This window comes from Octopus sinensis, linkage group LG5, assembly GCF_006345805.1.
Source record: "Octopus sinensis linkage group LG5, ASM634580v1, whole genome shotgun sequence".
NCBI lineage: Eukaryota > Metazoa > Mollusca > Cephalopoda > Octopoda > Octopodidae > Octopus > Octopus sinensis.
Genome location: NC_043001.1, coordinates 116,008,161 through 116,032,787, shown reverse-complemented (window position 1 = coordinate 116,032,787; position 24,627 = coordinate 116,008,161). Strand labels below are relative to the sequence as shown.

The window sequence follows — 24,627 nt, the reverse complement described above, 5'->3', positions numbered from 1 at the left end:
AACTATATAAGCATTTTTAGAGAGTTATAGCCAAAAAATAGCAAAAAAATATGGTAAATTTTTTTTAAAATCGTTGAATCATCGTAGACATTTTTAGAGAGTTACTTCCCTTATATAATAGCGAAAAAATGCATTAAAATGGAAAAAAATGATGGTAAATTTTTTTTTAAATCGTTGACTCATTGTAGACACGCGCTAATACTCAGAAGGGCTCGATATGAATCACGACTATAAGATACCCGGTTTTGGTGAAACTGCACCGCAAAATGTGGGAGTAGTTAGGAATCTAAATCGTAGGAGACAGACACACAACTTCTCTTTTATATATAAAGATTAATTGAAAGAAACACAGAGCATCTCAACAGAAATATGGTAACAAAAGGGTTAACCCATTATCATTTAAACTGGCCATATCTGCTCCAAATATTCTACCTGCTTTAGGTTCAAACTGACCAGGTCCAGCCTCTACACATACCCAACAATATCCCTCTGAGAATAAACAATCACATTATCAAAATCTTTAAGCTATGAGACAATGCATAATCAATTCAAAACCATGTGATTAAATAAACATTGCACTTGACTGAGTCATTTGAACGTTAAAGGGTTAAAGTCTGAGGGGCCAGTTTCTTAACTCCTGTTAATATTTTTACTCACTCATTCATTTTTATCTATGCTTTTCAATAGGTTACATGAAGACATTTGGACAGTGTTTTACACCTGAATTTTATTCTTGCCACCAAACTTTACCTGGTTGTTAAAGTAAGGGATTTTTCTTTATTTCACTGGTCTTCACAAGCACACAGAGCAACAAGACATTATTTAAAGAGAAAGAAAAGTATGACATCATCATTCTGTTCAAGTTGTGTCATGTGAGGAGATGCAGAATATCAACATTCATACATACACAGTGGGCTTCCATAGTTTTAATCTACCAATTTCATTCACAAGGCATTTGTCAGTCTAAGACATTTGTTGAAGGTGCCACACAGTGAGATAGAACTCAAAACCATGTGGTTTTGAAGCAAAAACTATGAAGGCAGCGCCTCAACATAGCAGAGTTCAATGACTGAAGCCTGTAAAAGAATATCTGATGGCAGTTCACTGTTTGATAGCAAAGAGAATTTATCCAGCAACATCCAATATGGAGATGGTTATGAACAGCTTTACAATGATGAGGGATTATGTCATTAATAGAATGATGGACTCCACGAAATTAGTAATATACTTTTATATCTCATCTCACTTAGGACCTTCTGTTTATATGACTTGTAGATCTTTATATCGTGGAGGCGCAATGGCCCAGAGGTTAGGGAAGCGGACTCGCGGTCGTAGGATCGCGGTTTCGATTCCCAAATCAGGCGTTGTGAGTGTTTATTGAGCGAAAACACCTAAAGCTCCACGAGGCTCCAGCAGGGGATGGTGGTGATCCCTGCTGTACTCTTTCACCACAACTTTCTCTCACTCTTTCTTCCTGTTTCTGTTGTACCTGTATTTCAAAGAGCCGGCCTTGTCACTCTCTGTGTCACGCTGAATATCCCCGAGAACTACGTTGAGGGTACACGTGTCTGTGGAGTGCTCAGCCACTTACACGTTAATTTCACGAGCAGGCTGTTCCGTTGTTCGGATCAACCGGAACCCTCGTCGTCGTAAACGACGGAGTGCTTCCAGATCTTTATATGACTTTTAAAATCTCATAGGATATTGACACGGTTTGTTTGTTTGTAAAGTTTTTCTAGCTGTTCAATTGGTTTTTTTCGCATCTAGAATGTTGGTAACAGCAACACACCTTGCCTTAGCATGGCTTGCAAATTTTTAGATCTAGTGGAGCCCATCTCTCTAAAGGTTTGGCCACAACAGATTGAGAGAGAGGAATTGACCCAGTGCAGGACCAGTATTTTTTTGACCTCAGAAAGATGAAGGGTACAGCTAAGCTGAGAATGGTTTGAACACAGAGCACAGTGAGCTGGAACAAACATCTTAATGCAATCTACTTGATGCTCAAATAATCCAGCCAATCAGCTATTTTAACCAACTACATTTTCCCTGGGCATGGATCACTGAAGCTCTGGCGTCTAGCGACGGACTTGGTAAACACCCACAAGGTTATCAACCACCTCACCAACAACACTGAACACCTTTTTGATCTCCATGTGTCTAACACACGTGGACATGCCTACAAGTCAGAAAACAGCACAGCTCCCATGACTTTCGAAACATTTTTTCATGCTCAGGTTGCTGAAGAGTGGAATAACTGCCTGCGTCAGTTTGTTGACTGCCATGACACTGCATCCTTTAAGTTGCTTGAATCCGTCGAAACTACACTGATTTATATACACTTTAGATGAGTTGTAGTGCACCTGAGCACTGTACACAATTATTATTATTATTATTATTATTATATTTATACTGTGGCCCCTGAGACATAGTATAGTATGAAAACTATAGAAGAAAACTTGTTTTATAACAAACCTCAAGATATAAGGGTGATGTGATTTCAAGTTTCGAGAAAAATGGCTAGTTATACTTGGTTCCGTATGTGTGGGCACGTGCATGTGTGGAAAATTTAATAGTACTGTCTTGGTTTCAGTTGTACAAATTGAGCAATTACTGGAAAGGTGGATGCACAGAGGTACCCGATTCTTATTTAATTGCTGCAGAACAACGAGCATTGTCCTCTGATGCAGTTATATAGAAAGCTTTGAAGGATGCCTAAGTATTTATTTCTTTTTATGTGATTTTTAAAGATCAGAGGTTTTTTTTGATAGATGTATGTTGCAGTGTAAAGTTGGGATTATAACTTCACCAGAGTGGAGTTCATGGTTTCATTGAAGTTGATGTTTACTACTTTAATATTAGAATAAACTTTATGTTCTGAGTTCAAATTTCACTGAGGTCAACTTTGCTTTCATCCCTTGCAGGGTGATAAATTAAGTACCAGTTAAACACTGGGGTCAATGTAATTGACTTATCCCCTCCCACAAAATTGCTGGTCTTGTGCCAAAATTTGAAATCAAAATTAGAATGAACTCAAACCCTTTATATTTCAAAAACTGGGGGTTTTTTTGGTAAATATTTTGGATTAAAGATGAAGTTGAGAAAGGAGTTTGAAAAATTTGATTTCAGGGGTCATTATTTCTGGAAGACTAAAAAAATTTTAATTCAGTATTTAACAAAGTTGTTGAAAATGTTCAGTATTCTAAAGCTAGTTTTTTTGGCTTTTTTTTACACATATTCTAAGAGTAACGGGAATAAAATTGGTAGCTGTAGAACTAGCTGACAAGATTAGTAACTAGATTGAAAGGATTCTTGGTTGGTTTCTAAAAGTTTAACCCTTTCGTTACTGTATTTCTGTTGAGATGCTCTGTATTTCTTTCAATTACTTAAAATATAACAAAGAATTTAGTAAAATAACTTAGTTATCATTCAGTGAGTGTTAGGAACATAAATTGTGACTAAGGTTTGGTGGAAGATTTCAATTCAGAACTTATGAAAACAAGACATTTGTACTCAGAGCCAGAGCCAGTTTGGTAATGAAAAGGTTAATGCTTGATATAAGTCAAGGATTCTGAAACAAATTTTATCAGAGGATTTAAAGTTTATTTTGGAGAGGAAAGAAAGTGCTTGTCCTTTCTGTGAGTGTTAGTTTTCAATATATGCAAACGTTTTTTCAAGATCACAGCAAGACTGAAAGCCCTGGGCACAATGTACCCCTCAACAGCCATTTCTCATAGGCCTTGGTGAAAGATCACCAAGTAGGAAAAAAACAGACAACTTTCATTAAAAAATGATCAACTAGCTGAGAGCCATTGCTGATCTGGAGCTGAACAGCAACAAAACCTTGACAAATAATGATTTTGTTTTTTAGACAACATAAATCTCAGATTTGAGGTAAAAGAGTATAGTCTATTATATTGACCCCAGTACTTAACTGGTACATTAATTTTATTGACTCTGAAAGAATAAAAAGCTAACTTCAGTAGGATTTGAACCCTGTAAATATTAAAAAGACAAGGAAAATATGAAAACAACAGTTTTCTTGCTGAAAAAGTAGGCTAGAAAGTAAAAGGAGGAGGAGACTGGATAAGAAGTAGCACAATCATTTTTAAAGGTATCAGTACCACGCTGCATAGTTTTTTTTTTTTCAAACTGGTAGTAGTGGTAGTTATATAAGTAACTTTCAGTCAGGGTATAGGAGAGGTGGTTATGGTGGTTACTTCCTCTATTGTTCTGCACTATACCGCCCCACCCTCACCAGTTTGGAATATCTCAAGTGATATAAAAAAGAGACATGAAGTCAAGTGGTGGAGCTGTTGGATATCATTCAGATAAAAAGGTCAAGCAAATAATGATGTTAGGTAGAAAGTCAAAGGTTGAGAGAGAGAGAGAGAGAGAGAGAGAGAGAGAGTGAGCGAGAGAGAAACAAACAGAGGGAAGGAGAGAGAGAGAGAGAATCAGAAAAGGAGAGAAAGAAGAGTAGGAACAAATGCAGGTTAAATATGTATTTGTAATTGTATGCAAAATTACATAAATCTTTCAATGTAAATGGTTTTTAGTAGTACAATTCTAGATGTGTGTGTGTGTGTGTGTGTGTGTAGCATCTGAAATTGTTAAAAACCCTGTTTTGTAGTCATCAGGTCATGTGTTTAATTGCATTGAATGGCAGTGTCAGGTTAACCTAAGACCTGTAAATAGAATTCAGTTAAGAGAAACTGTATGGAAGCCTCCTTGATGGACTGTAATTACATTTTTAAGAACAAGCTTTGTCACATACACAATATCAGGCTGATTCTGCCTAAATATTATATTATGGATACAGTAAGGTGGGCAAGCTGGCAGAGTTGTTAGCACACCGGGTGAAATGCTTAGCGGTATTTTGTCTGCTGCTACGTTCAGAGTTCAAATTGCACTGAGGTCGACTTAGCCTTTTATCCTTTCAGGGATCAATGAAATAAGTACCAGTTACACACTGAGGTCGATGTAATTAATTAGCCCCTTCCCCCCAAAATGTTCAAGGCCTCGTGCCTAGAGTAAAAATAATTATATTAAGGGAACACATGTCTGTGAAATACTTAGTCACTTATGCTCCAATTCAATGCACAGGTAGTTCAGTTCATCAAACACCTGGAAAATTTATTGAGAAAAACTGACAAAGGATTTATAATTGAGTGCAGATGTGTCAAATTATTTTGCTGGCTTTGTATTGGAAGGAAGTACCCATGTGGTGCTTTCCAACCACATGGTTCCAGGTTCAGTCTCACTGCATGACACCTTGGGCAAGTGTCTTCTACTATAGCCTTGGGCTGACCAAAACCTTGTCAGTGGATTTGGTTGATGGAAACTGAAAGATTGCCACGTATATGTGTGTGTGTGTGTGTGTAATGGTGGTATTTGTCTCCCTATCACTGCTTCACAACTGGTGTTGGTATGTTAATGTCCCCGTAACTTAGCATTTCGGCAAAACAGGCTGATAGAATAAGTACTAGGCTAAAAAAAAAAATGTTCTGGAGTTGATTTATTCGACTAAAACTCTTCAAGGTGGTGCTCCAGCATGGCCACAGTCAAAATGACTGAAAGAAATAAAAGAATATAAAAAAAGAATACCATACAGATGTATTTCATGTGAGAAATGGTAAAAGTTAAAATACAACTAGTTTGATAATGTCGTGCCCTAGATATACTGCACATAAAAGAAAAAAGAAAATGGGATGGTCAAGTCATAACTGCAAATACCTCTGATAATACCTCTGTCAGGAATAACCAGGTATTTTTATCCATATTTTTTTTTACTGCTTTGTCAGAAAAGGGCAGAAGCCAATGACCCTTTTCAGTGTCTCTCAAGCAAATGAAAAGGTGGAAGTTATCCTCAAACCACAGACCTGAATTGAATGCTTGCAAAAGGGTGGATGGCATTAATGATGTCCAATGGACCAGGTAAGAGTGTTAAGCTGGGTGACAGATTGTCTGTTAGCCAAGAACAAGAACAGACCATCTCAAATGTAGCTTCCATCAATCAATTTACACTCGCAAACCTTTAGTTATTCTCAAGTTATGATAGAAGATACTTACTCTAGGTATTATCACTCAACGGAACTGAGCCCCAAACCATTTTTAAGCAAATTTCTTAATCACACAACTAAATGCCATTAAAAGACAATTCCTATAATCAAATATTATAAGTATTACTTAACTAATTGCTACCTGTCCACATTTAACATGAGGTGAAGGTGGTGACATTTCAACCTTAACAGTGACAAGGAGCAAAGTATTAATTAGGAACAAGTGAAAGGGTTTAATTTACAACAGGTATTACTACTGTTTAGTAAATAGACAGCTAACAGTTTAGTTCAGCAAATTCTGTATTGTGCTGACAAATTAACAAAAGTCAGCTGCAATTACAGGCACAGACATAGTTGTGTGGTTAAAAAATTCACTTTTGTATATGTAGTTTTGGACTTAGTCCCATGTGTGGCAGTTTAGGCATGTGTCTTCTATTCTAGCCTGGGGTTGACCAAACCACGTAAATAAATTTGGTAGATGGAAACAGAGAAACTTGCTGTGTTTGTGTTAGTACTTACTTGTACTTGTGGCAACATTCACCCTGGGTGGGCTGAGTTGGCTTCTTCTACCACCCTCGAGGCATCTCGAACCATGGCAGCCCACGCACGATGGTCCTGTGGCAGTTCACTGGAGATAGCGAACCAGTCATGGTTCCATCAGTGCAGGCCGTAAGCCATTGTATTCGCCATTGAGAATTCATGGAAGAAGTTTCGTGGGAATATGTGGATTTCACAAGCGGTCCCCAACAATCTCGCATGTAGAGACATCCTGTTTGCTGCGGATTGTCCGCAGACGCAGGGACAGAATGACCGAGGAGCCGCCGACTGCCGAAACAGACACTCTGAGGATTTTCACCAGAGCCCCGTCTGCTGGGTTGTGGCCCTAATACCACTTGGTGTCAGACCAATCTGCCATGGGTTGCCCTACCAGGAAACGAAGTTCCTGACGGCATAGCTCTGACACTACCCGTTGCTAGCATTCCCACCACGGTGAGGAGGGGATATACTTTGTGTTAGTATATATATGCATGTGCCAATGTATGTGTATGTGTGTGTGTGTGTGTGTCTATATATAGACATGCTTCTCCAAAATCTGGTAGCTAGAAGCAGTGACATTACTCTCACTTCCTTGTCAACACATCATCCACTAGCTTTAGATATTGGAGGATGTTAGGAATAAGAAATAACTTATTTGAAAAAAGTTAGAGGTTAATGACAGAAAATGTATCTGGATGTAAAACAATACCTCAATAATATACTTGTTTAACACATGATAGCAAGGAGAAAATGCATGTAAACAAACAAATGAACAAAGAGGTGATGGCTGAAATTTAACATTTTATATATAAATCTGTAGTGGGAATATTCAGCAGTCTGATCACTATATTTGATGTTGCAACCCACTAGATTATCACCCACGTGATCAACAAAATCTGGCCAATCATGACTACATCTAGAACTGGATTCAACAATAACTCAAATTTTTTAATGCCTTTCTCTCTCAGCCTGTCCATCAGTATATATATATATTCAGGACTTCTTAACTATTTGACAGAGAGCATTGACAAGACACTAAAGGAGACAGCCAAAAGAGATGCTACACAGCAGCTAAACAATAATGATCAGAGACAGCAACACAACGAACTGCAGCTAACTTTTTGACTACTATTACCATTACGCCAAGAATAATAACATTCAAACTCACTCAACATCTTGTCATTTGTAGTAATGACAACATTTGCTTTTTGTTTAAGGGAAGAATAAAAATTTTGTTATCAAAAAAATCCAAACAGATCTTTGCCTCTTCATAACATATCACTCAAAAGGTACGATTTATTATTATTATTTTCTTGCTTTTTCTTCTTTTGACTTTTCTTTCCAAGATTTACATCTCTTACTCATCATCATCATCATCGTTTAACGTCCGTTTTCCATGCTAGCATGGGTTGGACGGTTCGACCGGGGTCTGGGAAGCCAGGAGGCTGTACCAGGCTCCAGTCTGATCTGGCAGTGTTTCTACAGCTGGATGCCCTTTCTAATGCCAACCACTCCGTGAGTGTAGTGGATGCTTTTTACATGCCAGGCAAGGCTGGCAATGGCCACGATCGGTTGGTGCTTTGTACATGCCACCAGCACAGAAGCCAGTCAAGGCAGCGCTGGCATCAGCCACGTTCGGATGGTGCTTTTTACATGCCACCAGCACAGGTATCACAACTACAATTTCCATTTGATTTTTTGATGTTGATGTACAATAGGTCTCCTCAAGCACAGTGTGTGTGTGTATATATATATATATATCATCAACATCATCATCCTTTAACATCCGCTTTCCATGCTAGCTTGTGTTGGACGATTTGACTGAGGACTGGCAAACTAGATGGCTGCACCAGGCTCCAATCTGATCTGGCAGAGCTTCCACAGCCAGATGCCCTTCCTAACACCAACCACTCCGAGAGTGCAGTGGGTTCTTTTATGTGCCACCTGCACGGAGGCCAGTCTGGCGGTACTGGCTATGGCCACACTCGAAACGGTGTTTCTTTACTTGTCACCTGCACAGGAGTCAGCCCAGCGGCACTGGCAACGACCTTACTCAAATGTTTTGTTCACGTGCCACTGGCACAAGTGCCAGTAAGGCGACACTGGTAATGATCATGGTCAAATACATATATATACACACACAACATTCAATGTGCTTAGAAATGAAGGGCAAAGTGCTTAATACATAAAGTGTGTATTTTACATTTGAACCTGAAGCTTCTTGAATTGTTACTCTGACTTTCATAATGCTGATTATTCAAATGATTGAACGAAAGCAGTGTGACAATCTGTTGATATATTTACAAATGTGTTTTGTTACATTTTGTCATGCTGCTTATTTTCTTCAACATTTATCAACACCAAACTCAGATTAAAGACTCATGTGGTGAGCTCTTCTATGAAGAACAATGTCTCAATGGTTGATCAAATGAATTACCTACTCATTGAATGAATGTGCATCTGAGTATTTCAAATACATGTATGCAACATACAGTATTTACTCATGTATAAACCAAACACCTAATTTGATATTAAATCTTGGTACAATATTTTTCTTTCATAGCTTTAGCTTTGCTCTGTGTATAAGTCACACCCCAGTTTTGTCCATTAAGCATCAAGTACAAAATAGAGCAACTTATACACAAATAAATATGGTGGCTTTGAAGCAAAATCAGTATGATGCTGTGTATGACAAGGTTGGACTTTTAGTTTGCAGGTACAATTCATCCAATGTGCTCCAACACAGTTTTTATCTATGCAAATTCATTCACAGGGCTTGCTTCAACCCAAAGCTCTGGTAAGGAATTTGCCTAAGACATCACAGTCAGACTGAAACAGGGATCTTGTGATTGCAAAACAAATTTCTTAGCAACTCGGCAAATGTTTTTTAAATGCTTAACTCTGGTGGAGGGGCTCCAAAACAGGTGAAAAGTTATCCTTTGACGAGGAACTGGGTCTGACTACTGGCATCAAAGTGGACTCCACTAACAGAACTTAAGAGCCTGGTGATGGTGTAAAACTGGGAAATTTATTAATTCTAGTTACAACTGGAATACCACTGATCATAACAAAAATCTGGATAGGAAGGGGTGAAATATATATAAAAAGCTTTAAGAAGATTCCTCCACCCCACCTCCTGAACTAGTGTTGAACACAGAAATCAATCATGTGTTAGTATAAGAACTGGAGAGGAAGAAGATAAAGAAAACTGAAATATATATATGTGTGAATTACATTCTCATAATAAAGCAGACAATGTTATTTACAGCTTCATAAACTTGTAAAGATTAAATGTATTCATGTGTATATGTCTGAATAGGAATACAATAGTATGTGTCTGCTTATATGGAGTGTGACTAGATATAATACTGCATAGTTTTGTCTAGCTATGTATGAATATATAGGATATTGATAAATTACTATTCACAGATAAGAATGAGAAGTCAACACAAAACATTTTATGGAAGAGCAAGTAAAAAAAAAAACAACCCAAAAACGAAGTCAGTAACTAAAACAGGAAACCGAAAATAAATTATACACACTTGATAGCTGTGTATGTTTATGTGTGTATTTTTATTTGTGTATGTCAACAAGTCTAATCAGTGTATTCTTTTATTTTTTTTTCTTTTATTTGTTATAGTCAATTGACTGTGGCCATGCTGGAGCACTGCTTTGAAGTGTTTCTGTCGAACAATACAACCTCAGGACTTATTTTTTAAGTCCTAACACATTTTATTGGTCTCCTTGCTGAACTGCTAAGTTACAGGGATGTAAACACACCAACACTGGTTGTCAAGCGATGATGGGGGACAACCAGACACAAAGACACACACATATATACGACAGGCTTCTTTCAGCTCTCGTCTACCAAATCCACTCACAGGGTTTTGGTCAGCCCAAGGCTATAATAGAAGACTCTTGCCCAAGGTGCCATGCAGTAGAACTGAACCTGGAAGCATGTGATTGGAAAGCAAACTTCTTACCACACAGCCACATATAAATAAGTAATATAATGCATGGGTATAGATTCTATAAAGTAGTTGGTGTTAGGAAGGATATCCTGCTGTGGAACCATGCCAAATAGACATTAGAGTGTGAAGCAGTACTCCAAGTCTGTGGATCCTGCCAAGAAGTTCAAACCATGCCAGCATGGAAGATGGATATTAAATGATGATGATGATGATGATATAAGTGTATGTTTGAACATATGTGCATGAATGTTGAAATTAAATTCCACAACTTTAGGGATGACAACAGGAACAGGATTTCACTGTAAAAATGCAACCTCAAATAAGTTAGCATTGAACCCATACCAGCATGGGAAAACGTATGTTAAATGAACAAACATACATTTTAATAATTTAATGTCCACTTTCCTACGCATGCATGGAGCAGAGAGAATTCAATAAGGCAATTGCATATTTTCTATTGCTGGATGTCCTCCCTGTTACCAACTCTCAACTGCTTCCAAGCAAGGTAATATTTTCCTATTGCAAGACATGACTTTCACAGAATATTTGAAACAAGCAACCTTACTTGTATGGTGATGATGTGTATTTACAGCCATCAGGTCAACAAGGGTTCAACACAAGGGTACGACATAAATGCACACACACATGCCTTCTTTCATTCCCATTTACCAAATCTACTCACAAGGCTTTGGTCAGCTATCTCACTTGGCCAAGGTGCTGTGCAGTGAGATTGAACTCAAGATTACATGTTTGGGAAGCGAACTTCTTAACCACACAGCTATGTTTGCACATATAAGTGTGCGGTGTGCGTGTATGCCCAACCAATTCCAGCATGGAAAACGGACATTAAAGGATGATGATATACAGGGGTTGCACAAAATAATGGAAACACCTAGCATCACAATTTTGAAATATCTATAAAACCATCAAAAGCTTGTTTATTTTTATGTATTTTGATTTATTATTTTGGTTGCTTAATACGTTTTGCTAAAATCGCTGTTTCTTTTCAGATATCATAAAAAAAAGGTAATTAAAATTCATTAAAATGACAGATCTATGTCATTTTCAAAGAGGTCAAATTGTTGGTGCTCATATGGCAGGTGCTAGCATAATGAAAACAGCTGAAATGTTAGGAATCAAAACTTTCAGAGAGGGACTACCAGACTCTTATGCGAATTGCTAGAAAGGATCACAAAAGTACAGTTCCCAAAATTACTGCAGAGCTTAATGACCACCCTGAGAACCCAGTTTCCACAAAAACTGTTCGCTGAAAGCTGCACAAAGCCAACTTTCAAAGGAGGGCTGCAATCAGAAAACCACTACTTTCAAAAACAAACTTTGCTAAGCGTTTAGAGTGGAGTAAAAACCTACAGAATTGGTCCCTAAAGCAGTGGAAGAATGTTATTTTCTCAGACAAGTCATCCTTTACCTTATTTCCGACCACCAGCCGAGTATACATGTGGGGGCAGCCAAAAGAAACATTTGACCCAGACTGCCTTCTTCCAACTGTTAATCATGGAGGAGGATCTGTGATGATCTGGAGGGGGGGGGGTGCGCTATATCTTGGAAATCCCAATGGTTTCTCTTCATGGCAGAATTAATAGACAAGACTATTTATGCATTTTATCTGATCAAATTTATCCTATTGTTGCAGAACTGTTTCTGGAGGGAAACAGTATCTTTCAGGATGATAATGCACCAATTCACACAGCTAAAGTTGTTACTGAATGGCACAAGGAACATTCTAGTGAAGTTGAACATCTTATCTCATTACCACAGTCTCAAGATCTCAATATAATTGAACATTTATGGTGCATTTTAGAAAAACAAGTAAGGAGTCGATATCTCCCACCATCATCACTACAAGAACTGGAGACTGTTTTAGCTGAAGAATGGACAAAAATTCCTTTGGAAAAGATTCTAACTTTGTACAATTCCGTATCTCATAGACTTCAAACTGTAATTACTGCCAAAAGTGGTCTTATTCCATATTAAAATAAATTGGTTTGAAATTTTATGGTGTCTCCATTATTTTGTCCAAACCCTATATATAAAATAGTGTATATGTAAGAGTATATATATATATATATATATTGGGCCATCCCATAAATAATGTGGTCTTTTTATACTTCTATTATTTTTCAGAATTAAGATAAAGTTCTTTTTTAATCTAAAATATACTCTCCTTCATTTTCTACAATGCTCCTGGTAGACTTGCAAGCCCCCTCTCCCAAAATTCACTTGTCCGTCACAAAAAATACTCCTTTAGTACTGTTCTGACCTCGTCTACAGAATTCATATTTTTCCGTCCAAATGATTTCGAAGACTGTGGAATAAATGATGATCAGATGGGGGAATGTCCGGCAATTATGGTGGGTGTGGCATCAGTTCCCATTCAAACTGCTCCAGCCTTTGGAATATCATCCTTGCTGTATGTAGCTGAACATTATCCTGATGGAAGAACACCTTTTGTCTTGAAACCAAAGATGGTTGTTTTTCTTCGAGCGCTGACTTGAATGACTGGCCGAATGACCAAATCCAAGCTTCTCTGCTAGTTCCTCAACAGTTACGATAGGATTTTGTTCCATCAGAGTTTGCAAGATGTCCTCATTGAACTCTACAGATCTTCCAAGATGAGGCTTGTCTTCTAGGATGTAGTTTCCAACTCGGAATTTCTACAACCACTGTTGACACTGGCTTATGATTATTGTCCAACCCCCATATACTGCATTAATATTCCTCGCACTTTCCACTTCATTGTTGCCTTTATTGAACTCATAAAGCAAAATATGCTGAATATGCTTTGTCACTTCCATTATAGCTTTGAAAAAAATAACTGTTAAAATCAAACTGCACTCTTCAAAATTTGGACTAAGAATAAGTACAAGGTAAAATTACTACCTGCTTATATAGCAAGTTGATGCAGGTAGTTTATATCATCCCCCTCCGACTTCTAGTTCATGCAATTGAAAAAACTGTATTATTTATGGAATGACCCAATACATATATCTATGTGAAGGCACAGCTGTAAAGTTAAAGAAATTAATTTCTCAACCAACAGCATTTCTACTTCTCTTACTGCAAAGCGTCTCTACTTAGTTGTTCTGTTTGTCTTTCATAGACGAAAGTTCATTCTGCTTTCATAATGCTTAACTAATATTTTAATATTCCTAAAACTTGACAATTAGCATTTATAAGAGATTTCTTCATCATTATTGTAGCCCAAACAATTCTTTTGTTGAGGTAAGTTGCTGCCATACTATAGAACAATGACACTTAAGTTTGAATTGATATTTTTTTTCCATGTAGACCAATAAAATCCTCTCTTTCTAAAGTCTCCACTTACTTGCTGGAGTTGTTTCGTTTATCTTTTTGTATTCCGAAGACCATTCTGCTATCTTCATTGTCTCACAGATGTTTAAATGTTCATAAATTCAAATGATTTGCCTGGCATTACAACAGTCATAAGAAATTTCGATACTATTTTAGCATGTGGTCTACTGCGGTATCTGTAGTCTACACTTTGAAATGCCCTGATCTGGATTAGGGCTAGGAACACAGATATTACAGATCGGAAATTCAGAAGGCCAGGGTGTGTTTGTGCCTCGTCATGCCTCATAAGATATGTTAATACAGTGAATACCTGTATAGTATTTTGGGAGTGATAAATGAAATTTTCTTATTTTCCTGCTATTTTGGCATTTTTATTCATTTCCCCAACCTGTAATTATTAATTTTCATTGGGTAATTCTTCAACAATATCTCTTATCATTATTGATGGATTCGGTACTCTTGTATATTTATAAAACAAACAGAAGGGCAACATGACAGACATTTGGTTTAAAAGGAAGGTGGGATGGTTACATTCAAAATGCTCTACAAGGACTGGATGGTCTCAGATGAAATGTTTTCAAAAGAAGAGGAGACAGACATGTTGGAATGTTAAAAAAAAAGAAGAGGAGAATGGCTGTGTGGTTAAGAAGTTGGCTTCTCAATTTTGTGGTTTCAGGTTCAGTCTCATTGCAAGGCACCTTGAGTAAATGTTTTCTATTATAGCCCTGGGCTGACAAATGCCTTTCGAGTAAATTTGATAGATGTTAAATGTGCAGATATATATGTGCATTATATTATTAAGAGAGAGAGTGTGTGTGTGTGTGTCATTGTTTGACAAGTTTATTTTACATCCTCATAACTTAGAGGCTGGGCAAAATGAGACTGACAAAAAATACGCAATATAAAATAAATACTGGAGTCAATTTCACTGACTAAACACTTCAAAGCAGTGCTCCAGCATGGTCGCAATCACGTGACTGGAACAATAATATTTAGTAAAACACATATTTTCATGTCAGTACACAAATAAATCAGATACATTTTGCATTTCAAAAACTTCCTATTTCTGACACTGAAGTACAGGATGTGCCACACAAATAGGTTTAAGACAACATTAAATTGTCTCTGTAAAACACTTAAGTCTTTCTTATTAATATCACGTCATATTGATTAATGTCTGTATTCATGCAAAAGCCTAGCAGTTATTTTTAGCAAATCGACAGAGGAGGATTACAAGTTCTTTCTCCAACTAGAGTGACATATTAATAATCAATGTTCACATGTGATGACAAGATCTCAATTTTCTTTTTCCCTGACGCATGTCTAGTTTATCTCATATCAACAAAAATATTAAAAGTAGAAATTAAATTTGATTTGCCACAAAGTCACTTTAAAATCCAAGAGACAGTGTGTGCACATTATACATATGTATGTGTGTGTATGTGTATATATATATATATATATATATATATATATATATATATATATAACCCAAAAATAATCACCCCACATAATTTTATGGGTAATACCATAAAAAAATTCTGGTGCATCTAAGTTAAGTACCATATTCATTTGAATCTAAATTGCTTTGCTGAAATTATATATATATATATATATATATATATATATATATATATATATATATATGACCGTGTGTGTACCGTTGGCGATTTTTTTCCCCCTGTCTTCCCTTCTCTGGATCTTTCCTTCTCCTATGTTTCTGATGAAGAGCTCCTCTCGAAATGTTAAACCCTCCTTTCCTGAGCGTCCAATAATACTTTGTTCCATGTCCTCGCGTTGTTGTGTTTTTTTGTGCTTTCATGTTTGGATTAACTTTATATACACACACACACACACACACACACACATATATATATATATATATACACACACACACACACACATATATATATATATATAAGACAGTGTGTGCACATTACATATATATGGTTCCAGGTTCAGTCCTACTGTGTGGCACCTTGGGCAAGTATCTTCTACTATAACCTCTAGATAATCAAAGCCTTGTGAGTGGATTTGGTCGATGGAAACTGAAAGAAGTCTGGTGTGTGTGTATATATATATATATATATGGTGTATATATGTATGTATTTGTGTGTCTGTGTTTGTCCCTCCACTATTGCTTGACAACTGAGTTGGTGTTTACATCCCTGTAACTTAGCAGTTTGGCAAAAGAGACAGAATAAACACAAGGCTTATGAAGACTAAGTTCTGGGGTCAATTTTCAGTGCTCCAGCGTGCCTGCAATCAAATGACTGAAACATGTAAAGGAGTAAAAGAGTATAACATCCTCCTTCCAAGAGTAAAGAGTTTTAATGTCCTCCTTCCATGCTGGCATGAATTGGATAGTTTGTCAGGAACTGGCCAGGCAGGAGCCTGCACCATGCTTCTGTGTCTGTTTTGGCATGATTTTTACGGCTGGATGCCCTTCCTAATACCAACCAATCCACAGAATGGGTTGAGTGCTTTTTACATGGCACTTGCAGTCAACAACAGTACACAGTAACATCCATGAAAGTGGTAATCCAAGAATTCTAAAGTTCCAGTGGTAATCCTGGTGGAATTCCATGATAAGATAGTCACTCCTTGAGAGATGGCAATGGTCCAAGACGTAGGTTGGAAAGGAGATGAGGGTCCAAAAGAGGAAGAGGTTCAATCACACAGGATAAGCTTCATACTCACACCTGTACTTGCCCATACACACACACACATCTTTGTCAGACAACTGTTGTTTCGCCTGCCATCCATGCCTCCCTCCTCCGGTCAGTTCAATATGCAGTAACTTAATTCAGACAAGTTCTTTATCCTCTGTCTCTCTCTCTCTCCATTTCTTTTCTCTTTTCATCTTTCCCTTTCTGTAGAAGCCTCGGAACATTCAAGGATTTGTCCCTTTTTCCCTGAGCATTAAACTAATACACGCTATTTGCTGTTCTTTCACTTCATCTTCGTGTATTTTTGAGTATATTTTTGGATATATATACACACATACACACACCAAGTGTGGCTGTGTGGTAAGAAGCTTGCTTCCCAGCCACATGGCTCCAGGTTCAGTCCCACTGCATGACACCTCGAGCAACAATGCAGAAAATCCTCAAATTGGAACTATTTCATCCTTATAAGCTGCAACATTACCTACTTCATTGCTAATAAAGTATACTTGATATCTCCCATGGTGCATGACTTTGTGGCCACCCTGTGTATATATGTATATATATATATATATATGTGTGTGTTTGTGCCTCCACCACTGTTCAACAACCAGTGTTGGTGTGTTTACATCTCCACAATTTAGTGGTTCAGCAAAAATGTCTACAATAGAAGACATTTGCCCAAGACATTGTGCAGTGGGACTGAACTCAAGACTATATAGTTGGGAAGCAAGCTTCTTTACCAGACAGCTATACCTCTACTTATAAACATATATGTATACACACACATACACACAATATTATAAATTTAGTTTCATAACAGTTAATTCATGTAGCCAAAGGTTTCATGTTAAAAGAAAAAAAACCTTTCAAGAGACGAAGGGTAATTTAACAGTCATATGTGTGTGTGTGTGTGTGTATGTATTTTCATTTAATGTCCATTTTCCATGCTGGTATGGGTTGGACACTTTGACTGAAAACTTGTATGCTGGGGAGCTGCACCAGTTCTCAATCCACAAGGTTTCTACAGCTGGATGCCCTTCCTAATGCCAACCACTCCAAGAGTGTAGTGGGTGCTTTTCATGTGCCATTTATGAAACACCGTTATCAGCCACAACTATGATCTCACTTGGCTTGACAAAGCACAGTATATTGCCAAAGGTCTTGGTCACTCATCACTGTCTCCACAGGGCCCAACGTTTGAAGGGAGCTTTTTACATACCACCAGCATGGGCACACTTATGTAACACTGGTATCAGCCACAACTACAATTCCACTTGGCTTGACGAATCTTCTCAAGCACAGCATATCATCCAACACTCAAAAGGGTGCTTTTTATGTGCCAGTTACACAACACTGACGTTGGCCACAACTACAGTTTCACTTGGCTTGACAGGTCTTCTCAAGCATGGCATATTGCCGTAGGTCTTGGTCACTTGTCATTGCCTCCTTTTTGGCTAGATATTTCTTCTGCAGTTGTCTAACCAGGAATATAGCATCAGTTGTGCTTCTGCTTGGCGGTGTTAGAAAGGGCATCTGGCTATAGAAACCATGTCGAATCAGACTAAAGTCAGGTCCAGCTCCCCAGCTCTGGTCAAACCATCCAACCCATACCAGCGTGGACAACAGACATTAAATGATGATGATATCCTTACCATAATATTATAGGCTCAAAGTATAACCTTCAAAATATATCAAACCAGGACAACTTTAAAATTATAGATATCATAGGTGTCCCTAATAGTCAGAGATTATCTAGTGAACCAATTCACTAGATTTTTTAATCCTGTAATCCAGGGATAAGCAAAATGTGTAAATTATAATACTTGCTTACTTGTGATTTAAGAATGTTATTACAATGTGAGGTACATTACACAGCCACTGGACTACCAGTAAAAGCATGCATTGCTAATCTTGGAATGACTTATGGTTTGAGTAGGTTTGGAAGTTTATATCTGTTTTGCACAATGGCAGAGTTAGGATTCCTTGCCAATGTAACATTTTATCTTTTTGAAAATTTAACTGGGATGGTAAATTAAACATGGTAAAGACCTCCTTTGGTCATGAATGACTATGGGATCACACCTAGAAAGTTCCCCTCCAAGGCACAAGTTTGGGAAAGGCCAGTCACCCATGCATATCAGCCTCCCTTCTCTATGCCACTGATGTTATCCAAGGGAAAGGCAAAGGCTAATACAGCTTGGTACAGTGATGTTACAACTCATTTCTAGAGCTCAGTGAATTGGAGCAATATGAAACGAAGTGTCTTGCTCAAGAACACAATGAACAGCAAGGTCCAGGAATCAAACGCACTACCTCATGATTGTGAGTTTGATGCTCTAACCACTGAGCTATGTGCCTTCACTTAACAGGGATATTCCAACAGAGAGACAACATATAACTTCACAACTAATACAGAGAGCCATTTAATTTCACGAACATCGACTAGTGGCAGTATTTAGTTAAAACAAAGTGAGCTATGGTTGGATACGATCCTTCTCACAGAGACCTGACAACTAGAGAATTGAAACACCAATGGATACTAGGTGTGCACAAAAGCTGTATATTACTCTAAGAAAGGAATGATTTACCTTGCTACTGTCAAGCCTACAAACAACTTTCCATATGTGTGCCCTCACAAATGTTTCCTTATAGCTTTCAGAAAAATGATAATTTTTTTTAAATGAAATTTTCTATAAAAAACTTTTGAGACAGTGTTCATTCCGATTATACCAGAATTTGTTGTGAAACATATTTTAAAGTGGATGAGAAGAAGTTTCGGATAATTCACATGAGCCAACTTTTGATTCCTCATAACTTTAAAAAAAGTGTATTTTACATAACGGAATTTAATGCAAGAAAAAAGAAAGGGGGTGCACACGTATATACTGACACAAATCACAATTTTTTCAAAATTTCAATTTTCACTTCGTAGATATGTGATAGTGTCAAGTTGTACTTCACAATAATTTTTTTGGCAGATGTCAGAGATAGGTTGCCCACATATTTGGAATTTCTCTGTTTTGACGGTAAGGATTCAGATATGTTTTTACCGGTGCCCTTAGAAATGACGGGGGCTATCTTTTTATTAAAAAAAAAATCTTCGAAAGACGATTTTAAAAAAATTTCCCGACACACACCTCCACAGACCAATTTCGGTCGATTTTGTGGGTGACCTATCCCCATAAAACCCTATATAAGGATAATCTACACCACCCGAAAGATGTTTGTAGAAAATTTCATTAAAAAATATCCATTTTTCTGAAAGTTATTTAGAAATAAAGTCGACTTGTTTGAATTATTCAAAACTCTTTGCCCCGCCTTCGAAAAAAATTTTCACAATAAATTCTCATGTAATCTGTTGCGTGGGTATCCCAAATTAGGAGAGCTAGAAAACCTATAGGCTAGATTGCTATGAGAAGAGAAAAATCTGTCTAGAGCCCTTGCTCTTCCTTCAAGGGAGAGTTGTGGATCTCCGTCGCTCGATAATTAGGATTCAGTAGGTCGATTAACAGAATTACCTGCTCCTGAATTAACGTGGAAGTGGTTGAGCATTCCACAGCCATGTGTAATTATCAAAGAAACAGCATGACAGTTTGTCAGAAGACGATTCGTTTTAAATCAAAACTAAAGATTGCCGAAAGGGTTAAAAACGAAAGATTGCTGAAAGATAAAAGGTTTTATTAGAATGACGATAAGTATTAGCATATTGACCTCATTTGACTATTTCTCACACACATCGCAGTGTGAGATTGGCCGAATTGTTAAGTCGGAAAAATAACGACTAACGGTATTTAGTTACGGCTCTTTCACGTACTGTGTTCAAACGCAATCGAAATCAACTTTCCTTTAATCCACCGAGATCGATAAAATAAAGTACTAGGGCTGACTTCCATTCATACAGTGCAGCCGTTCACAAACTATTTCAGGCAGCCACCCCCTTGATACCCAGGCCACATTCCTAGCACCCTTCCTACCACAAACATACACCACTTTCTGCAGCAAATTCAAGACAACTGTATTTCACAAATAAAACTTGACCTAATTAATCCATTATCGTCTCACATTTTCTTCAACGACCCCCACCCCAGATCTTTCCACTGTACCCAAGGGGTACGTACCGCCCACTTTGGGAACCACTGATATGATGTATAGTCGATATTGCTGGAATAATAATGGAAGACAAAGATTTCTAGCACTGGCACAGGGCCAAACATTTCGGAGATAGAAGATGAACAATCGATTATATCGACGCTGGTTACTTGATTAGTCGCTCATTTTTATAGTAGTTATATGCAAAATGAAATGCAAAATTGACTTCGGCGGGATTTGAACTCAGAAAGTAACGGTAGTATACAAGAACCACTTGGTACTCCATATCAGTCCTGCTAAGGTTTTTTTATTTTTTTGTTGGAGGAGTTGGGTATCGTGTGCTTCATACTTGAAATATTTTAGAAGATTTGGTTGATTTTATCGACCTTGTACTTGGTCGACTCTGGGAAGAGGGAAGATTTAAGGCAGAAGCTGACCTCGACGAAATTTGAACTCAGAACGTAAAGAACCACCACTATTCATCATAAGCCATTTAGTCAGACGTTTTAACAATTTTGTCATTCTTCCGCCCTCCTAATATTTGGACTGAGCACAATTCCAAATACCTTTTTACAGACGGGGCTGGAATATTAGGTCTTAGTCTATGTTAATTACCTTTACATTCTAGACCTTTAAACAATATTAAATCTTAATCTTATCCGGTACATGAATGCTACATAAGTTGATTGGTTTACACAAACTAAAAAGGTAACCAGTTACCTCTTTAAACTCTTCGCCACCATTATTTCTCATAAAATACATTACTTGCGAGTTTCAACTATTTACAAAATAATTTGGAAAGTTTAGTGAAACGTAACTTTTCCATTTCTAAATCAGTGTGTGGAACATACTAAAAAATTTCTTAAATCAAAGGCGGTGCCGAAGCATAGTGTCGGCCTCTGGTTGAAACCAGTAAAATAGAAAAGAAATTATAAATTAGAGTGAAAATTCCATAATGGACAGTTTTATCGAAAGTTGGCCGTTAGAAAAGCAATTAAAATGTTCTTAAATAGAGCCTGAAGTTTATAGGTTCTTGTTTTAAAAGTATCTCAGCTATGAAAAATATTTAAATATATTTCAGCAGCGATTAGTAATGCTTAACACTCGCTCTTTTGTCGACTCCGATACGACCATAGTTTAGAATGGGTGCGCGATTACACACACACACACACACACACATATATATATATATATATATATATATATATACACACACACGTGCGTGAGTGTATTTACCTTGGAATAATTTTTTTGTAAGCTAGTTGGTTGATTTGAGAAATTAAACTAAATTAATAAATACTCAGATTAACTTCACAAACTTCCTTTGTTAAAAACTTTTGAAATAAATTTTTAACAAATGTTATCGGATATTTTTTCGATAATAGCTTTCCATTTGTTTAAAAGTTTTGTTGGAATAAATTATCTTGTTTTAACAAATGTTATCAGATATTTCTTTTCGGTATTAGCTTAACTACTTCACCTAAGTTAGATATATATAAAAAAAAGACCCATTTCTGAATGTTCGTTTTAAATTATAATTGAAAATATTTTCCGAATGCTGGCTTAATAACGGAAAAGTGAGTTAATTTACTAAACCTTCAAAATATTTACTGATTTGAGGGAGAGTTTGACTCCTGTTTCTTACAGCACAAATGACAGGCTTTATGAAATGGTTTACACACGCACACATCCATATGGTATTTCAGAATTTAACTTAGGAAATATGAAAGTCAAAAAGCGAAAAGAAAAATTAATTAAAACTTTTCATTCTAAAAGAATTTTGAACATGGAGCGTCGAGAGAGTAAAACTGATTTCTGTCAGCTTTATCCAGTGCGGCGCAGTACAACTGGTTCTTAGTTAATTAAACGAAAAGAAAATTAACAATAATTATCTTTAAAAAAAAGCGTTTCAACACAGGTGTGCTCGGTACAATGTTGTGGAAACGACACAAGTACCGTTAGAGATAAAATATTTAACAGTTAACTCTGAAACCTGTTGAATCGAGAAGTTTGTACGTATGAGACACAATATCCACGTTTATACCAAACAATAGTCAGCGAAGTATCAATTATCTACTTTTCTTTTTCTTTCGATGTATAAAGCATTACTCGGGCGGTTTATATTACCGATATATATATGGTATTAGTTTCTTAAACTTCAACACCTATAGAATTAAAGATGAAATAAGTGGGGAAGGAGAAATTAATATGACGGTGAACCTTAATGAAAGAGTAACGCACTGAAGTAGTAAAACGTAAAAAAAAAAAATTTAAACCGATAAAACAATATCATCAATAATAAATAATCTTCTACAAACAAAGGTAATATAAAAGAGAAAGAAATATAAAAAGGATGAAATAAATACCAAGTTCTTTTCTTTTATAATCCTTCGGAGCAGAAATACAGGTAAATAAGAGAGAGAGAGAGAGAGAGAGAATACACGCAGTGACACACACCTTATGGGGAAGTTAAAAGCAGAGTAATTAAAAAGTACATACACAGATATGTGCGTATGTATGTATGTAGATATGGACGGGGGTGTAACAATATCCGCCTTGATATGTAAGTGTGTGTTTGTGATACCTAGTTTGGGGCATAATATTTATTTTATTAAGGATTTTTCATAATTCTTTATTAGTCCTTCCGCTAGGGGTAAAGTGTAAGCATCCCTACCCACTTTTTTAAAAAAAAGTCCGCCGTCTTTTGTGTCAGTTAATATAATGAATTTAGGAGCAGTTTTGGGATAGCTGCCCTTCGAAGTTCCAAACCTCATGGAGAAAGGAAAAAGGGATCTCGCCACTCATCAGTTTCAAGTATTTCTATGTCCCTGTGTTTTATACAATAAAAATCATCGTTCTGGAAAAAAAAAAAAAAAAATTCTTTTCTTCCGAAAGTCCAGTTATTATTTTCTTACATCCGCCATCATCATCACCACTTTCACATCATTTTCCCTTTTCCATGGAGTATGAGACTTCGAAGGACAGTTTGACAGCTATTCCAAAGCCCCGCCACGTGACCAACATCGGAAAAAAAAAAGAATATTCCTTGTTAATTAGTATATGTGTGTGTGCGCGCGCGCGTGTAAACAAACGGCAATATTTTACTAAGTGGAATAGTTGAAATGACTCACCTGTGGCGTAAATAAACAATATATAAACCGACTGAATCCACCAAGAAATAATGTTACGTGTAAGAAAGACCCCCTCCTTGGACGAGGGAGCGGATAAAAAATGAAACTCAACAGGCAATAGATTAAAAAGCTCGTCGCCAAGGTTTCCAGGTTAAAAATAAATTTCGCAGCGAAATGGGGACAGGTGATAAGTATGGATATGACGACTACACAAGAAAAAAATAAATAAATAAAGACTACTTCAACTGCTGCTGCTACTACTACTACTGTTAATAGTGTTGTTGTACGGCTTTTGTTGTATCGTCTCTTGAGACTTTAATACAGGTAAACTTTAGCTGACCGACCAGCCGGTTAGGGGGGAAGTTAAAAAGAAAATAAAGGACTGAATAAATAAAGGTGATAAAATGTAATAAGAAGTCGGAAATACTCAGACTTACAACGACATATCATTTAAGTATATATTTATTTATTTGTTTCAGTCATTTGACTGCGGCCATACTGGAGCACCGGGATCTTTTCGGTTTGAACGGCAGTTTTTTAAAATAACTTCCATGTAACTAAACACTTTTAAACTTCGTATACTGGTAGAATGAGTTTATAAAACATCTTTTTCTCTTGGCTTTATTGAGAAAATTCTATAGTTTGTAAGATATTTGTTGGGTTTTTCTTCAATTTCTGCAATTTCAACCAATCAATGACGTCTATTGAGGTGTAAACATTCTGTGTCGTATGAATATGTCCCTCGTTTAAGAAACAGATTGGGTTCATTTACATTTGTGAAGAAAAAAAGATACCCTTCCCCCCACCCCTAACCCTAACTAACCCTAAAACAGATTGA

The 24,627-nt window shown here is 36.9% G+C and overlaps 1 protein-coding gene across 3 annotated transcripts in view; it reads right to left on the bottom strand.

Annotated features, from left to right (window-relative positions):
• The window catches only part of LOC115211982 (contactin), a 107,712-nt gene extending 83,699 nt beyond the window's left edge, over window positions 1–24,013 (bottom strand). Inside the window, exon 1 of one of the 3 annotated variants that reach the window (XM_029780758.2) lies at window positions 23,790–24,013. The gene's annotated coding sequence lies outside the window, so the exon portion shown is untranslated. Of the gene's footprint in view, window positions 1–720; window positions 740–23,024; window positions 23,236–23,789 lie in introns of those variants that run through there. The other 2 variants (XM_029780760.2, XM_036503007.1) reach the window with 2 other exon arrangements.
• Window positions 24,014–24,627: the final 614 nt, after the last annotated feature.